This window comes from Callorhinus ursinus, unplaced genomic scaffold (genome assembly GCF_003265705.2).
Source record: "Callorhinus ursinus isolate GAN/ISIS: 27379988/994484 unplaced genomic scaffold, GSC_fseal_2.0 scaffold64, whole genome shotgun sequence".
Taxonomy (NCBI): domain Eukaryota; kingdom Metazoa; phylum Chordata; class Mammalia; order Carnivora; family Otariidae; genus Callorhinus; species Callorhinus ursinus.
Window position 1 is genome coordinate 7,196,282 of NW_027397126.1, and position 18,915 is coordinate 7,215,196.

General features: G+C 35.2%; 1 non-coding gene across 1 annotated transcript; it reads left to right on the top strand.

Annotated features, from left to right (window-relative positions):
• The first annotated feature begins 244 nt into the window (after positions 1 to 244).
• On the top strand, positions 245 to 365 carry LOC112815552 (U6atac minor spliceosomal RNA). The gene has a single exon (XR_003206013.1). It is a non-coding gene; the product is annotated as a U6atac minor spliceosomal RNA (small nuclear RNA).
• Positions 366 to 18,915: the final 18,550 nt, after the last annotated feature.

The following is an 18,915-nucleotide window of genomic DNA, read 5'->3' on the forward strand; positions in this document are numbered from 1 at the left end:
TTCAGAGTTTCCCATGATTAGAAGAGGGATAGTTTGCAATTTCTCTTACAACATGATTGGTATTGTTATTATTGATATTATTATCATCATTATTTATAAATTAAGTCATTTCACAAGTGCTTGCTTTATTTTTACCTTATTTCTCATTATACCCTTCATGCAGTGTAACTGAGTATTAGTGTGAAATATTGAAATGAGGTCAGATCCTCCAAACAAACAATCCTATGTTAAAAATCTGTTTTCGGTGTTAAAGGAGAGAAGGTTAGCACTCCCCTTGACAAGATTGAAAGAGGCTCTCAGGACTGACAACATGCATATGGTTAAGGCATTGCCATCTACTTCAAGGTATCTAACCCTCATTTTTTAGAAGGGGTTCAAACTTAAGTGACCATCAACTTAATAGAGACTGCTATATGCATAAGATGTTATATATGAGCCTAATGGTAACCACAAATCAAAAACCTGTAATAGATACACAAAAAATAAAGGGAATGGAATCCAAGCATATCACTAAAAAAGGCATCAAACTACAAGGGAAGAGAGCAAGAGAAGAAAGGAACAAAGAACTACAAAAACAACTGTAAACCAAGTAACACAATGGCAATAAATATATATCTATCAATAACTACTTTGAATGTAAATGGACTAAATGCTCCAATCAAAAGACACAGGGTAACTGAATGGATAAAAAAAGCAAGATTGGGGGCGCCTGGGTGGCTCAGTCGGTTAAGCCACTGCCTTCAGCTGAGGTCATGATCCTGGAGTCCCGGGATCGAGTCCCGTGTCGGGCTCCCTGTTTGGCAGGGAGTCTGCTTCTCCCTCTGACCCTCCCCCCCTCATGCTCTCTCTCTCTCTCTCTCTCTCATTCTCTCACTCTCTCAAATAAATAAATAAAATCTTTAAAAAAAAAGCAAGATCTGTCTGTATGCTGCCTACAAGAGACTCACTTCAAACCTAAAGACACATGCAGATTGAAAGTGAAAGGGATGGGCAAACATTTACAATGCAAATGGAAGTGAAGAAAAAAAAAGCTGGGGTGGCAATACTTAGATTGGACAAAATAGATCTTAAAACAAAGACTGTAACAAGAAATAAAGAAGGATACTACATAATGATGAAGGGAACAATCCGAGAGGATAAAACAATTATAAATATTTATGCACCCAACATAGGAGCACCTAAATCCAGAAAGCAACTATAAAGGAGGACATAAAGAACATAAAGGAGGAAATTGTTATAATACAATAATAGGAGAGGACTTTAACACCCCACTTATATCAATGGATAAATCATCCAGACAGAAAATCAATTGGTGTAGCCACTGTGGAAAACAGTAAGTTTCCTCAAAAAATTAAAAATTGAATTACCATATGATACAGTAATCCACTACTGGGTATTTACCCAAAGAAAACAAAAACACTAATTCAAAAAGACTTATGGAACCATACATTTATTGCAGCCTTATTTACAATAGCCAAGATATAGAAACAACCCAAGTGTCTACAGGTGAATGGATAAGGAAGATGTGTATAACACATACATACACACACACACACACACACACACACACACACACTGGAATATTTTTCAGCCATAAAAAAGAATGAAATCTGGCCATTTGTAACAACATGGATGGACCTGGAGGGTATAATGCTAATGAAAAAATGTCAGAGAAAGACAAATACCATATGATTTCACTCACACATGGAATTGAAGAAACAAAACAAATGAACAAAGAAAAAAAAACTATCAAAAAACCAGACTCTTAAATATCGAAAATGAACTGGTCGTTGCCAGAGTAGAGGTGGGTGGGGAGTGTGTGAAATAGATAAGGGAATTAAGAGTATACTTATCTTTTTTTTTCTTCTTATATTTCCACTTTCCTACTATACTCCTTTGAAAATATTAGATAGTTGAAAAAAGAATATAACAGTGTATTTTCACTAACTGGAATTAAAATAAAAGCTTAAAAATAATCAGGGGGAGAAATCGGTTTTTGATTTTGTGCAGTAGTTTTTGCCAGATGGAAAATTTCACTGTTTAGGAGATAAACTATCAGTATTTTCTTTTTTTTAAATTTTATTTTATTATGTTATGTTAGTCACCATATAATACATCATTAGTTTTTTTTTCAGTTTAAACATTTTTTAAAATTTTATTTTGTTATGTTATGTTAATCCCCATACATTACATCATTAGTTTTTGAGGCAGTGTCCCATGATTCATTGTTTGCGTATAACGCCTAGTGCTCCATGCAGTACGTGCCCTCCCTAATACCCATCACTGGGTCAAGAGTATACTTACCTTGATGAACATTGAGAAATGTTTTGAATTGTTGAATCATTATATTGTATACCTGAAACTAATATAACACTGTCTGTTATTTACAAGTGAAAAAACAAATGTATAAAAATGATAAAATGAATAAAATAAAACTATTCTGTTCCCTGAAAAATAAAATAATAAAATACAATGAGGTGGTTTTCAAATATTTTAGTCTCACATTTAAATTCTATTTATATGACTTGCTAAAAATGGGATTTAAAGAGTTATGATTTCAGTGAGTGAAAATGATTAAATAGAATATAGACATATGTGATACTTATGTAATATAAACACTTAAAATAATGTAAAATAATTAAAATAGAAAAAATCTGGTTTCAGTATAAACTAGCTTTGTATCATAAGCATGTTATTTAAATTTTCCCAGCTTTATTGAGTTGTAACTGAAAAATAAAAATTGTATATGGTGGGACACCTGGGTGTCTCAGTTGGCTGGGTGTCCAACTCTTGATTTTGGCTCAGGTCATGATCTCAGGGTTGTGAGATTAAATAAATCTTTAAAAAATTGCATATAATTAAGGTGTGTAATGTGATGATTTAGTATACATATACATTGTGAAATAATTACCACAATGAAGTTAATTAACACATCCATCACCTCACAGAGTTACTGTGTTTTTGTGTCACTGAAGATCTACTCTCTTGGCAAATTTCTAGTATCCAGTACAGTGTTATTAACTATAGTCACCATGCCATACATTAGATCCTCAGAAATTCTTGGTCTCTTTTTTAAAAGATATATTTATTTATTTTAGAGAGAGTGGCGAGGGAGAGAGACAAAGAGAGAGAGTCTCAAGTAGACTCCCCACTGAGAGCAGAGCCAGATGTGGGGATTGATCTCAGGACCTGATCTGACCTTGATCATGACCTGAGCTGAAATCAAGAGTTGGGCGCTCAAATGACTGAGCCACCCAGGCACCCCAGAAATTATTGATCTTATAACTGAAAGTTCATACCCTTTGTCCAACATCTCCCATTTCTGCCACCCCTTGGCCCTTGGTAATCACCCATCTATTCTCTGGTTCCATGGGTTTAGCTTTTTAAGATTTCATATATAAGTGAGATAATTATTTATCTTTCTGTTTCTGGCTTGTTTCATTTAGCATCATGTCCTACAGGTTCATCCATGTTACACCAAATGGCAGGATCTCCTTTTTTAAAAAGCTGAATAATATTCCATTGTAAATACATAGACTGCATTTTCTTTATTCATCCATTGACCAGCACTTATGTTGTTGCCATATCTTGGCTATTGTGAATAATGCTGTAATGAACATGGCAGTGCAGATATGTCTTTGAGATACTAATTTTATTTCCTTTGCGTATACAAAATTGAGATTACTGATTACATCTGATAGTGGGATTACTAGAACATATGGAGATTCTATTTTAAATTTTTATGGAACTTTCCTACTGCTTTCCATAATGGCTGGAATAATTCACATTCCCACCAACAGGCACAAAGGTTTCCTTTATCCACATCTTCACTAATACTTGTTATCTCTTGTCTTTTTGATAATAACCATTCTAACAGGTGTGAGGTGATATTTCATGGGTATTTTGATCTGCATTTCCCTGATAATTAGTGTTGTTGGGCACCTTTTCATATGCCTGTTGACCATTTGCATGTCTTCCATAAGGAAATGTCTATTCACCCCTTTGCCCATTTTTAAATTGGATTACTTATATTTTTGCTATTAACTTTTAGGAGTTCCTTATATATATTGGATATTAACACCTTATTGCATATGTAGTTTGAAAATATTTTCTCACATTCCATGGGCTGGCTTTCCATTTTGTTGATTATTTCCTTTTCTGTACATAAGCTTTTTGGTTTGATGTATCCCACTTGTTTAATTTTACTTTATTGCCTGTGCCTTTGGTGTTGTTTCCAAAAAGTCATTGCCACTACCAATGTCAAGGAGATTTTCCCCTATGTTTTCTTCTAGGAGTTTCACAATTTCAGGTATCACATTTAAGTCTTTAATCCTTTGAGTTAATTTTTGTGAATGATGTAAGATCAGGATCCAATTTCATTCTTTTTCATTCTTTTACATGTGGATACCCAGTTTTTCCAACACCATTGATTGAAGAGACTATCATTTCCACAGTTTGTATTCTGGGCATTTTTGCCAAAGATTAGTCGACCATATTATGTGTAGGTTTATCCCTCGGCCCTGTATTCCATTGTCATATGTGTCTCTTTTTATATGTCATATATGTCTCAAACTTTTGGAAGAGTTTGAGAAGGATTGGCATTGATTCTTCTTTAAATATTTAGTAAAATTAATCATGAAGCCATCTAGTCCTGGGATTTTCTTTGTTGAGATGTTTTTGATTACTGACTCCATCATCTTACTTGTTTATGGCAGTACCATACTGTTTTGGTTACTACAGTTTTATAATATAGTTCTAAATCAGGAAGTATGATGGCTCTAACTTTGTTCTTTTTTTCTCAAGATTGCTTTGGCCATTTGGGGTCTTTTGTGGTTCCATATAAATTTTAGTACTGTTTTTCTTTTCTAGTTCCATGAAGAATGCAATAGGAATTTTGATAGGGAATGCATTAAATCTATAGATTGCTAAGATAGTATAAATGTTTTAGCAATATGAATTCTTCTAATCCATGAACACAGAATATCTTTCCATTTTTTTTTGTTTTGTTTACTTTAGGTTCTTTCACCAGTGTTTTCTAGTTCTCACTATGGATCTTTCACTTTCTTAGTCAAATTTATTCCTAGGTATTTTATTCTTTGATGATATTGTAAGTTGTGTGGTTTCTTAATTTCTTTTTCAGATAGTTCATTGTCAATGTCTAGAAACACAACTGACTGTGGTATGTTGTTCTGCATCCTGCAAATGTACTAAATTTATTTTTTAGTTCCAACAGTTTTTTCATGGAATCTTTAGTGTTTTCTTTATATAAAACCATGCCATCTACAAATAGATAATTTTACTTCTTTCTTTCCTATTTGGATGTCCTTTATTTCTTTTTCTTGACCAATTGCTTGGGCTAGAGTTTCCAGTACTATGTTGAATAGAACTGGTGAAAGTGGGCACTGTTTTTCCTGATCTTAGAGGAAAAACTTTCAATCTCTCTGTTGAGTATGATGTTAGCTGTGGGATTTGCATATGTGGCTTTCATTATGTTGAGGTATGTTCCTTCTTTTTTTAAAAAAAAGATTTTATTTATTTAAGAGAGAGAGAGAATGAGAGTGAGTAGGGGGAGGGGCAGAGAGGGAGGGAGAGGGAGAGAATCTCAAGGAGACTCCAGGATGAGTGTGGAGCTCAACTCGGGGCTCAATCTCATGACCCTGAGATCATGACCTGAGCCAAAACCAAGAGTCAGATGTTTAACAGACCAAGTCACCCAGGTGCCCAGAGGTACATTCCTTCTGTACCTATTTTGTTGAGGATTTTTATCATGAAAGGATATTGAATTTTGTCAAATACTTTTTCTGCATCTATTGAGATGATCATGTGATTTTTATCTTTCATTCTATTAAGGTGGTGTGTCACATTTATTGATTTGCCTATGTTGAACCATCCTTGCATCCCAGGGATAAATCCCACTTGATCATGGTGTAAGATTCTTTTAATGTGTTAACAAATTCAATTTGCTAGTATTTTCTTGAGTATTTTGCATTTATATTCATCAGGGATACTGGCCTGTAGTTTTCTTTTCTTGTAGTGTCTCTATCTGGCCTGGGTATCAGGGTAATGCTGGTCTTGTAAAATGAGTTTGGAAGTGTTCCCTTCCTTCAAATTTTTGGAAGAGTTTAAGAAGCATTGGCATTGATTCTTCTTTAAATATTTGGTAAAATTAATCATGAAGCCATCTAGTCCTGGGATTTCCTTTGTTGAGATGTTTTTGATTACTGACTCAATCACCTCACTTGTTATTCATCTAATCAAAATTTCTATTCATGATTCAGTCCTGGTAGGTGTATATTTCTAGGAATTTATTTACTTCTCATTGGTTATCCAAATTATTAGTGTATAATTTTTCATTATAATCTCATGATCTTTTATATTTCTGTGGTATCAGTTATAATGTCTCCCCTTTCATTTATACTTTTTTATTTGAGTCCTCTCTCTTTTTTTGTTAGTCTAGCTAAAGGTTTGTCAATTTTGTTCATCCTTTCAAAAAACCAAGTCTTAGTTTCATTGATTTTTTTGTTGTCTCCTAGTCTCATTAATTTTTTTCTGTTGTCTCCTAGTCTCTATTTAATTTATTTATGCTTAAATCTTTTATTATTTCCTCCCTTCTGCTAACTTTGAGCTTAGTTTGTTCTTCCTTTTCTAGTTTTTTTGATTTGTAAAGTTAGCTTGTTTGAGATCCTTCTTTAGACTCTCACAGCCACAGTGAGGGAGATGTTTTGCTCGTCTAGAGACCCATCTGGAGATAAGCTCCTCCATGCCCCTGAAGGAAGGTCAGCCAAATTCAATTGAATTGCAGAGCCTAAAGTAGCCCTGTGATTGGCTCCAGTCCCACTCACCCAGGGCCAGGGATATTCCTGCCTGACTAGAAACCCAGCAGGTGGCATGTCCATCATGCCCCTGGAGGTAGGACTATAGACCTTGGTCCCAGCTGTGGACCTTGAAGTAGCCCTGTGCTTTGAGTCTAGCCCCTTTCAACTGTGTCTGAGGGCAGTCATGCCCATCTAGGGAGCTACTCAGTGACCTGGTGGGAGCTGTCCCAGGGACCTGGTAGAAACCACACTAGGTCATGCATCTGATAACAAGCCCTCTAACCACAAACCTCATTGTAGAACCAACAGGTGCCACATGACCTGGTTCTAACTCTGCTCCACTGTAATCCTGGAGTCAATACCATGTGTTCAGGGAACTGACAAGAGAAGGCCTGTCTGTAAAAACTTGAAGAAGCCTTTGCTCTTTCAAATGCACAGACACCAGTGGAAGCTTACATGTATCAGGAAGCATTAGGCAAACATGACAATACCAAAGCAAACTAATAGAGCTCCACAAACTGAACCCAAGGAAATGGAGATATGAATTGCCTGGCACAAAATTCAAAATAATCATCTTAAAGAAGCATGTTGTTTAAATTTTGATGCTTAGTTTTAATTTCTTAACCTTTAAGAAGGAATAATAATTCCTCTGCTGTACCATGATTTATGAGGATTAAATGGTAATGGATGTAAAAGACCAGGCAGAGTGCCAGGTACATAAGTGCTCAGTAAATATGAGCCATTTTTATTACCATCTAGCCAAATATTCCTGCTCACATTTCCCCTCTATATCCCATGCTTTGTGAACTCCAGGCTTTTTCCAGGGCTCACTCTGCCAAGAATATAGTTTATGCCCTTATGTATACTCATATCATTTCTAGTCTTCAAGGTCAAGTTCAAGTTTTCTTCCCTTCTTAACTCCAAGATGGAGGTTATTTCTTCCTTGAATTCTCATGGCACATCATCTTTACATTTATTATGGCACACAGAGTATTTTCTGCCACATATTATGGCTACTTGTGTGCATATCTAATTCCTCAATCAGCCTATAAATTCTCTGAAAGAGGATTATTTGTCATATTCATTTTTATCTCCCATAGAACCTATTACAGTACCATGCGTTTATTAGGAACTCAATAAATCCTCTGTGAATAAGGTGAAATGTCAAAAAATAAACCTAAATTATTTTGGTTGATCTGTACTATATTTTTTCAGTTATCCCTTTAGTAAAGTAAAAATATATGATTATAAAAAATATTAACTTCAAAATTATTCTTTTGACCCCTTTCCTGACATCCCCTTCTAAGGTTCTGCTAATTCTAACTTTTGCAAATATTTGGACATGTGTTCAGACACTGTATGCTAAACCACACTTTTCTCAAGAAGAATGTAAATCAGAATTTATCATCCCTGCAATTTTGTCTTTCTAACCATCATAGTTTATACCTCCAGCACTGCATAAACAGATTTTTCTTCAGTAATTTTAATAGGATTCCAATGTCTTTCTATCATTGTGTAGCACCTTTTCTGTACATATTTAGGTATAGTCAATTCTCAGGTACAGGCTGGTAAATCATTTCATTTTGAGAGCTAACACCTGCATTTTCTGCTTTATTTCTTGCTTTGCAAAATCTTCTCTTGATAGCTAACAGGCCTTATTTTAATTGCCTGCTATGTTGACAACTCATACTATTTATTCTTTGATTACATGCAATGGAGAAGCGCTTCAAAAGGAAAACACTTAAGTCTCTACCCAAAGAAAGGCTTAAGAAGATGCAGGTGAGCTTAGGGTGAAGTTAAAATGAAGAGCTTTTACCAACATGGAACAAAGACAAAATGCATAGAGGTCAATTTTGGGAAACTAGACAACCTTTCAGGATTTCAGGATTTTCTATGGAGTCATTCCCATTAATTTAAATTCTAAGTTATGCAATAATGGAGGAATTAGTAATGTGACTTTGTTTTGCAATGGGAAATAATTTGGAAGATGAGAAAGAGTAAACGGTAGTAATTTTATTTATTAAGGCACATTTATGGGATTTAAATTAAGCAACTTTAAAACAATGTTTTCTGTACCTGGATGCTCCCGAAATTCTCATGTGTATATGTGATAATGAAGATACGATGTAATCATATGCATAGTTGAAAGAAGTGGGATAATATTCTCTCGTGTATGCAAAATAATGAATATTTCCAAAAAACACATATTTGTTTCATAGGCTATTAGAACTGAAAGGGACCTTACAAGTCATTCAGACTGACCACTTAACATTTAGGTAGACCAAGTACCGTAGAGAAATAACTTTCCAGTAAGCAGCCAGTCAGTGATAGAGCTAGTGCACAAAACTTTTCCTGTCTATAAAACTGTGCCTAGTGCCCTATGTATCTCCTTAACTGCCTACTATTTGATTAAATGATAAAATGTTTTTTTTAATTTCTTTTTATCTTCCCATGGGTTGGAAGTTATATGTTCTATTTATATGCATAGCATATACCCTTAAATTTTTAGCATGCCTAATTAATCTAAAGTCTAAAGTTAGCCAACACTTCTTTCCTCCTCTGGAACACTATAAGGACCTTAGAATACTTAGGCAAGCAATTTTGGTCACCTAAACAACAGGCATTCTGTCCTCTTTTTTCTTGCTAAAAGAACCATGGTTTTATTCAAATATTGAGAAAAAATAAGTTCAAGGATGGCGAGTCTATCACAAGGTGATAAATCATGATTAGTCTAAGCGAAACAGGAAAATAACATTCTCTTTGCCAATGATTGATTGTGGTCAATGGGATATGTGTGCCAGTTGTGGCCAATGGATTAATAGGAAAAGTCTGTTCTCAAGCTACTGGAAAAGATGTCTTGACCTGATAAAAAGATGGAGATATAAAAGAAAATATTTTTCACTCCCTTCTTTCTTTCTGCCTGTGAATGTGCTTGTGTGAGAATACTGTACTTGAGTTATTCTGACCATGAGGGAAAATAGCAGAGATGTACTATAGAAGAAACAGCAGAATGAGGAAGAAAGCTAAAGTCCTTAATGGCATAATTGAGCTGCTGCACCAACTCATGGACTATCAACCTCTGAACTTCATGATATGCAAAATAATAATTATTTCCAACTGTTTAAGGTTCTTTTAGTAAAGTAATTGGTTATTCCCAAACAAAACCAACTTTAATCATTTGAATCTTTAAGTCACCCTTACATCTGATGTGTTATTTTTATACAATATTTTAGTAATTTTCAGTATTAATGCTTTTTTTTAGTCAAGGCTTATTTCGATTAACAAAAATGATAAACCATTTCTTTGTTGGCCATGACTTCCTTTTTTTTTTAAGATTTATTTATTTATTTGAGAGAGTGAGAATGAGAGAGAGAGAGAGAGTACATGAGAGGGGGGAGGGTCGGGGGAGAAGCAGGCTCCCCGCTGAGCAGGGAGCCCGATGCGGGACTCGATCCTGGGACTCCAGGATCATGACCTGAGCCGAAGGCAGTCGCTTAACCAACTGAGCCACCCAGGCGCCCCTTGGTCATGACTTCTTTTGTCTCATTGCTTTCGGGCTTCAATTTTGTCCTTCATGAAGTACATCTTTTACTATTTCAGTGGTAGTCTGTTAGTGAAAAATTCTCAGTCCCTACCTGTAAAAATATTTATTTTGGCCCACTCTTGAATGATAATTTATATATGTATAAAATTCTAGATCAACAGCTATTTTCTCTTAACATTTTAAGATACTATTCCATTGTCATCTGACAAGAATTGTTGTTATTGAGAGTCAACAATTAGTCTATCATCATTTCTCAATAAGGATTTGTGTTTTAAGATAATCTCTTAGACTTTGATATTTTCTAATTTCTTTTGTTTCAAGTTTTTATTTTAATTCTACTTAGTTAATATATAGTGTAATATTGATTTCAGGAATAGAATTTAGCGATTCATCACTTACATATAACAGCCAACCATCACCCATTTAGCCCATTCCCACCCACCCACCTCCCTCCATCAACCCTCAGTTTGTTCTCTATAGTTAAGAGTCTCTTATGGTTTGTTCCCTCTCTTTTTTTCTCCCTTTCCTTATGTTCATCTATTTTGTTTCTTAAATTCCACATATAAGTGAAATCATACGGTATTTGCCTTTCTCTGACTGACTTATTTTGCTTATCATAATACACTCTGGCTCCATCCATGTCATTGCAAATGGCAAGATTTCATTGTTTTTGATGGCTGAGTAGTATTCCATTGTGTGTGTGTGTGTGTGTGTGTGTACATGTATGTGGTATACATATATATGTATACCACATCTTCTTTATCCATTCATCAGTTGATGGACATTTGAGCTCTTTAAAAAATTTGGCCAAATTAAATAATTTGGCTATTGTTGATAATGCTGCTATGAACATTAGGGGGCATGGGTCCCTTCGAATGAGTATTTTTGTATCCTTTGGCTAAATACTTAATAGTGCAATTGCTGGGTCATAGGGTAGTTCTATTTTTAACTTTTTGAGGCACCTCCATACTATTTTCCACAGTGGCTGCACCAGTTTGCATTCCCACCCACAGTGTAAAAGAGTTCCCTATTCTCTGAATCCTCACCAACACCTGTTTTTCCTGTGTTGTTAATTTTAGCCATTCTGACAGGTGTGAGGTGATAGCTCATTGTAGTTTTGATTTGTATTTCCCGATGATAAGTGATATTAAGCATCTTTTCATGTGTTTGTTAGCCATTTGTATGTCTTCTTTGGAAAAATGTCTATTCATGTCTTCTGCCCATTTCTTGATTGGATTATTTGTTCTTTGGGTGTTGAGTTTGATAAGTTCTCTATATATTATGGATACTAACCCTTTATCGGGTATGTCAATTGCAAATATCTACTCCCATTCAGTAGGTTACCTTATAGTTTTGTTGATTGTTTCCTTCACTGTGCAGAAGCTTTTTATCTTGATGAAATCCCAATAGTTCATTTTTGTTTTGTTTCCCTTGCTTCCAGAGACATGTCTTGATATCCTCTAATTTCATTTCATTGTGTCTAGGTGTGGATTTATTTTTTTTTAATACTGCATGGAACTTGCTGTATTTCTTGAATCTGAGAATCAATGTTTTTTTCAATTGTGAAAAGTTTTCAAATATGATATCCTCAAACATTCAAAATATTTGAAACCTTACTAAACATGTCAGACATTCTTCTTCTTCTTTTGAATCTTTACATCTCTACTTCATAACTGTAATCTCTTTAACCTTCTGTACTTTATTCTAGATGATTTCTTCAGAACTATCTTTCATTTTTAAAAAAGTATCTCTTCATCTTTTGTTAAACTGTTGCTCTAAAAAGTCTATTGAGTTATAAAAAATTCTATACATATTATAGTAAAAATTATTTTTACAAGTGTTATTGGTATTTTTTCATGTCAGAATGAAAAAGGGTTTCTCTTTCTCATATTCACTGTTCTGAAATGTACTCATAACTTCTTTTATGTCTGCCATTTTAAACTTGCTTACTTCTTTCTGATAAATGTAGTATTTGAAGTTATTACGAGTTTAATTTTTCTTTTTGTTGTGACTGCTGACTCTTCCTCAGTGGTGGATTATTACCTCACATGCCTTGAAATTTAGGTTTCAACCTATTTTCTTTCAGCAGATAAATCCTACAAGTCCTAGTATGAATGTGTATCCCTCCAGAGAAGTTTTGATTTTGCTTCTGCCTGGAAGCATCACTGGACTTGTATGAGTTTTTAATGCTAATTTATTAGCTTGGTAATTCAAATAAAATGGATATTAAACACTCAAATTCAAAGTTAGTATGTGGGCAGGCTCATTATTACAAGATTATAGGGGAAGCTTATTCTACAGTTAGTCCAAGCTGAGATATAACAAGTGTCCTTCCCATCTCCCTTGGAATATAAATAGGTATTGTTATTTTTCACAATTTCACTGAGTTTGTAATCCTTTGAGAATTCCAACTGTATGTCATATTCTCACAAATTCAATTCCCTTCCTTACAAAATTCAATGTTGCCATTTTCTTATACTTGTGGAACCCTTACAATACAAATGTTGAAAAGGGGATAACACAAGAAGGACCCCATTCAAAATGCCAGTGATGGGGTGAGCCCGGGTGGCTCAGTCGGTTAAGCGTCTGCCTTCGGCTCAGGTCATGATCCCAGGGTCCTGGGATCGAGTCCCACATCGGGCTCCCTGCTCAGTGGAGAGCCTGCTTCTCCCTCTCCCTCTGCCTGCCTCTCTGCCTACCTGTACTCTATCTCTATGTCAAATAAATAAATAAAATCTTTAAAAAACCAAACCAAAACAAACAAACAAACAAAAAAACCCCAAAATGCCAGTGATGTCCCTATTGAGGAACATTGGCTTCGGCCAATCACAATTCATCCTCTGGGGCTGGGCACATGGGACCTGACTAAAGCTAGGGTTCTGTTAGCAAGGAAGAAGAAGATGGCTGATGAATAGATAAATACCAGTGACTACAATAGGAGGGACCAACTACTGAGCAACTAAAATATATCAAATGCTCTGCTAAGCAATCTATATACATTAAGTCATTTTTTTCTCACAGCAAACTTGCAAGGAAGTTTAGGATTATCTCCATTTTTAGGTGAGAAGACTGAGCCTCATTCTGAGAAAGATAAATCATTTCCCTAAGTTCATATAGCTAACAAGTGGTGTCACCCAGTTTCAAACTCAGTTTTCATAGAAACTTCATGTATCCATCAGAAAAACCCCCACAAAACTTGATTTCTATGTTTATGAAGCATACACAGTGCAACAACTATCCCTGAATTTCCTTCCTCAAGTTGATAAGTGACCAACATAGAAAAATCCTTGATGTCCCACGGAATTTAGTTCCTCATTGATTCTTTCAAGAGTGGTGATTAGTAAATTGCTAAGACCATCACTGAATCAGTTATAACTGGTTTTAGAATGAATTCTGACACCCAGCTCTGTTTTAAATAACCCACGTTTTCAATATCTAGTGTAAACAGGGTATTTTTACTACTGATATTTGAAAAACACTTTTAAAAAGCCTCAGAATATGAAATATGCTGTAATACTGTATATATCGGTAAATTACATTTCCAGTTTCTCCTCAAATTCAAGAAAATCCTCAGCCAAATAAACTAGCAAGCAAATAAATCACTTTAATTATAATAAATGGCAGTTTCTCTAAATATATTCTGGCAGCAAATAGCTTCTATTATTGACTTTTGCAAGAGTAATTTAAGGGGAAACTATTCTCAGTAAAGTTGGGGATGCCTGGTGTGAACTGCTATTCCTCATCTATGTATATTATACTCCATTTAGATTCCTGCATCATGGAAAAACTAATTTCCAATTTTAAGGCATTTAAGCTGATATATTTATTATGAAATTATTCATCTTATAAATTATCTTCTTCATAGTGCCTCATTGGCTAAATTTAAGATTGCAATTTTCTATAGTGTCAATAGAAAATCATGGCTCAGGTCAGAAAATAATTACTACTTTTCTAGAATTATAATAATATATCATAGTATTAAAATGAGATAAATTTTTGTTGCAGTTTTTCCATTAGTATGGAATTTTTTCCCATTAGAAACATTGTATACATAGTGATAATTGATTAAATATGTTAGTTGTCTTGTGTGGTAAATAGAGCATGGGATTCAAAATCAAGATGACCTGTCTTTAAATCCCAGCTATGCTGTGCTAGCTGTGTGACCTTTGGCAAATTATTTAACACTTATAGGCTTGAGTTCATTCTTCAAAAAAGATACACTATTCAATTTAAAGAATTGTTTGTGTTTGCAAAGTACCTAATGCAATGTTTGGCACATCATGAACATTTCATAAATGGTAGTCATCAATAATTGAATTTTAATATCATCATTATCATATCATCATATACTCATTTAGAGTCTAGAAGCATTTATCTATGTGCCTTGGTGGAATATATAATCTCAATCAATGATAATCAGATCCCCACTGAACCTGGAAGTCAACTAATCTGCCTAAAGGCAAAGATACATGAGGACCAGCAGTAACTGGGGATGGTGAAGTGGAGGTGAATTTAAAAGCATAAGTAGAATCCATATGATGTAATGATTTACTAGAAATGAATGGGTAAGCATAAGTAGTTAGGATTACATCTGAGTTTAGTTCCTCAGTAAATAAGAATATCATTTAACTGGACCACTTTCTTACACCATACACCAAAATAAACTCAAAATGGATTAAAGACCTAAATGTGATACCTGAAGCTATAAAAATCCTAGAAGAGAGCACAAGCAGCAATTTCTCTGACATCTGCTGTAGCACCATTTTTCTAGATATGTCTCCTGGGGCAAAGGAAATAAAAGCAAATTAAACTAATGGAACTACATCAAAATAAAAAGCTTTTGCACAGTAAAGGAAATGATCAATGAAACTAAAAGGCAACCTACAGAATAGGAGAAGATATTTGCCAATGACATATCTGATAAAGGGTTAGTGTCCAAGATACATAAAGAACTCAGAAAACTCAACACCCAGAAAACAAACAATCCAATTAAAAAATGGGCAGAAGACATGAACATTTTTCTAAGGAAGACATACAAATGACTAACAGACACATGTAAAGATGCTCAACATCACTCATCATCAGGGAAATACAAATTAAAACTACAATGAGCTATCACCTCACACCTGTCAAAATGGCTAAAATCAACAACAAAAGAAACAGCAGGTGTTGGTGAGGATGTGGAGAAAAAGGAACACTCCTGCACTGTTGGTGGGAATGCCAACTGGTGCAGCCACTATGGAAAACAGTATGGGGGTGCCTCAAAAAGTTAAAAATAGAACTACCCTATGATCCAGCAATCACACTACTGGGTATTTACCCAAAGAATACAAAAACACTAATTCAAAGGGATACATGCACCCTTATGCTTATGGCAGTATTATTTACAATAGCCAAGATATGGAAGCAGCCCAAGTGTCCCATCAGTAGATGAATGGATAAAGAAGATGTGATATATCTATTCGATATCGATTTAGATATACCAGAATATTACTCAGCCATTAAAAAGAGTGAAATCTTGCCATTTGCAATGACACGGATGGAGCTAGAGAGTACAATGCTAAGTGAAATAAGTCAGTCAGAGAAAGACAAATACCATATGATTTCACTCATATGTGGAATTTAAGAAAAAACAAATGAGCAAAGGGAAAAAAAAGAGGGAGAGGCAAACCAAGAAACAGACCCTTAACTATAGAGAACACACTGTTGGTTACCAGAGGGGAAAGGGATGAGGGATGGGTGGAATAGGTGATGGGGATTAAGGAGTGCACCTGTTGTGATGAGCACTGAGTAATGTATGGAATTATTGAATCACTATATTGTATACCTGAAACTAATAGAAGACTGGATGTTAGCTATACTGAAATTAAAATAAAAATCTTAATATCTAAAAAAAGGAGTATCATTTGATAAGAAAAGGAATTCTCAAGAAGGAACAGATTTGAAACGAGAGAAAGACCTTTTTAACATTTTAGTTTTCAGCTTGAGGTGCCTATAGGACATCTAAAAAGTGACCTCTCAAATGCAGTCGACCAAATGTTCTGGAGTTTAAAAGACAGGTTTGAGATAGATTTAGAAAAGTAGATATTATTAGTATAGTGGAAACACCTGGGGAAGATGAAATCAATCTGGAAGAATAAGGGATAGGAAGAGGACTAAGAAAAAAAGTGTCTCCAGATATGTATGTCTAACTGCGTACTTAAGAGCCACATAGCTCCTTGATCTTTATGTTCTGGTTATAATGTATTACTTATAGTATTCCGAAAGTGCCAGTGTATATGCTATTCCTTCTATCTAATATTACCTTTCTATTTCCCCCACTACTCCCTCTTATTATTCTTTAGTTAATTCCTTTTCATTTTCCAGGACTCCATTTAACATTGACTCAATCTGGAAACCTTCTTACAATATGCATGCGCATTCCTATCCTAGTGCCTGTTGTGGGCTGAATTTTGTCCCTACACATTTCATATGTTGAAATTCCAATCCTCAGCACGACAGAATGTGACTGCATATGGATATAGGGCCTTCAAAGAGGTAATTCAGTTAAAATGAGGTCGTATGGGTGGGATCTGATCCAATATTACTGATGTGCTTAATAAGGAGAGAAGATTAGGACACAGACAACACAGAAACCAATACATTATAACCAGAACATAAAGATCAAGGGGTGACCATGTGAGGACTCAGCAGGAAGATGGACACCTGCAAGCAAAGGAGAGAGGCTTTAGAAGGTAACAACCCTGGGGCGCCTGGGTGGCTCAGTCGGTTAAGCTTCCGACTCTTGATCTCAGCTTGGGTCCATCTCAGGTTTGTGAGTTCAAGATCCATATTGGGCTCTAGGCTGGGCATGGAGCCTACTTTAAAAAAAAAAAAAAAAGGTAACAACCCTGCCAATATCTTGATCCAGACTTCCAGGCTCTAGAACTGTGAGAAAATAAATAAATAAATAAATAAATAAATAAATAAACAAACAAACAAACAAATAAATGAATGAATGAATGAATAAATAAATAAATAAATGTCCCAGTCTGTGCTACTTTGTTATGGCAACAGTTGCATACTAATACAGTAATTTAAACATATATACTGTAATAGCTTAAGTATATAATTGAAGTGAATGCATCATCCCTAGAGAACACCAATATTTAAGGTATAGGGGAAAGAAATGATACTGTGAAGTAGAATGAAAAAGAAGTGGCCAAGATGCAGGAAGAAAATGAAGAGGAGCTGTATCAGGAAAGCAAGGAAGGAGGGGAGCCTGAGTGGCTCAGTCGGTTAAGTGACTCTTGTTTTGGCTCAAGTCATGATCTCAGGGTCGTGAGATAAAGCCCCACATCTAGCTCCATACTCAGTGTGCAGTCTGCTTGAGATTCTCTCCCTCTGTTCCTCTCTCCACTCTCATGTTCTCTTTCTCTCAAAAAAAAAAAAAAAAAAAAAAAAAAAGAAGGGAGGACAGAGTTGGCCAGTATGGCTTCATAGGTGACTAAGATCAAATAACACAAAAATGTCAAAATAAGAATTAAAGAATATTCATTGTATAAAAGCAAGTAGGATACATTTACAAACATCTGGGGAAAGTAGAGTCAGGCAACATGGAATGAAGAGCAAAATGCGTTTTCTAATAAATCTGTAACACAACTTGATACAAAAGAGAAGCCTATAGAACTATGTATGTTGTGGTTTACATAGGTGTTCTTGTGGCTAACAGGCAATATATTCTAGGATATAGCAAATCTTTGAATTCTCAAGGCACATATTTTGATTATCAATGATACAATTTTACCCTTGAGCCTCCTTCCTTCTCCTTCATTAAAAGCTATTCAGTTAGGACCATATATTATAGCAACTTTTAAAATTTATATTAGATCTGCAACATCCTATATGTTGATCACAGTATGAAACAGGTCCCTGATCTTACTTGTTTCACTAACACCTAGAACCAGCAATGTGCTGTGCCTGCACATTGAAATGACCTGCAGACCTGGTAAAGAAAGTAATACCAAGGCTCCCTGACACCACACAGACAAAGATATCTATGAGTAATATCTAGGCATCTAAACTGCAGTTTTTAAAGCTTCCAAGATGATTCCAAGTGTAGAGTGAGGGTTGAGAAATACTGGTTCTCGGGCCTTGGACCATGAAGCTGGTAATTGGCAGTTGGCAGAAATCCTAAAACCTATGAGGGTTCTAAGAAATGGGTCTGTAAAATGAATGAATCACATGATCACACACACAAAAAATTGATACTACTATGTTTAAGGTGAACATAGATATTTTGAGGAAAATATAAATAAATTTAACCATATTATTTGAATAATGATATCTTCCTGTCAAGTATTTTCTTAGTCAACTGATACTAAAATGCAATTAAAATTATTGATCGAGGGACGCCTGGGTGGCTCAGTCAGTTAAACGTCTGCTTTCGGCTTAGGTCATAATCTCAGGGTCCTGGGCTCAAGTCCTACATCAGGCTCCTTGCTTGGCGGGAGCCTGCTTCTCCCTCTCCTGCTCCCCCTGCTTGTGTGCACGTGCTCTCTCTCTCTCTGATAAATG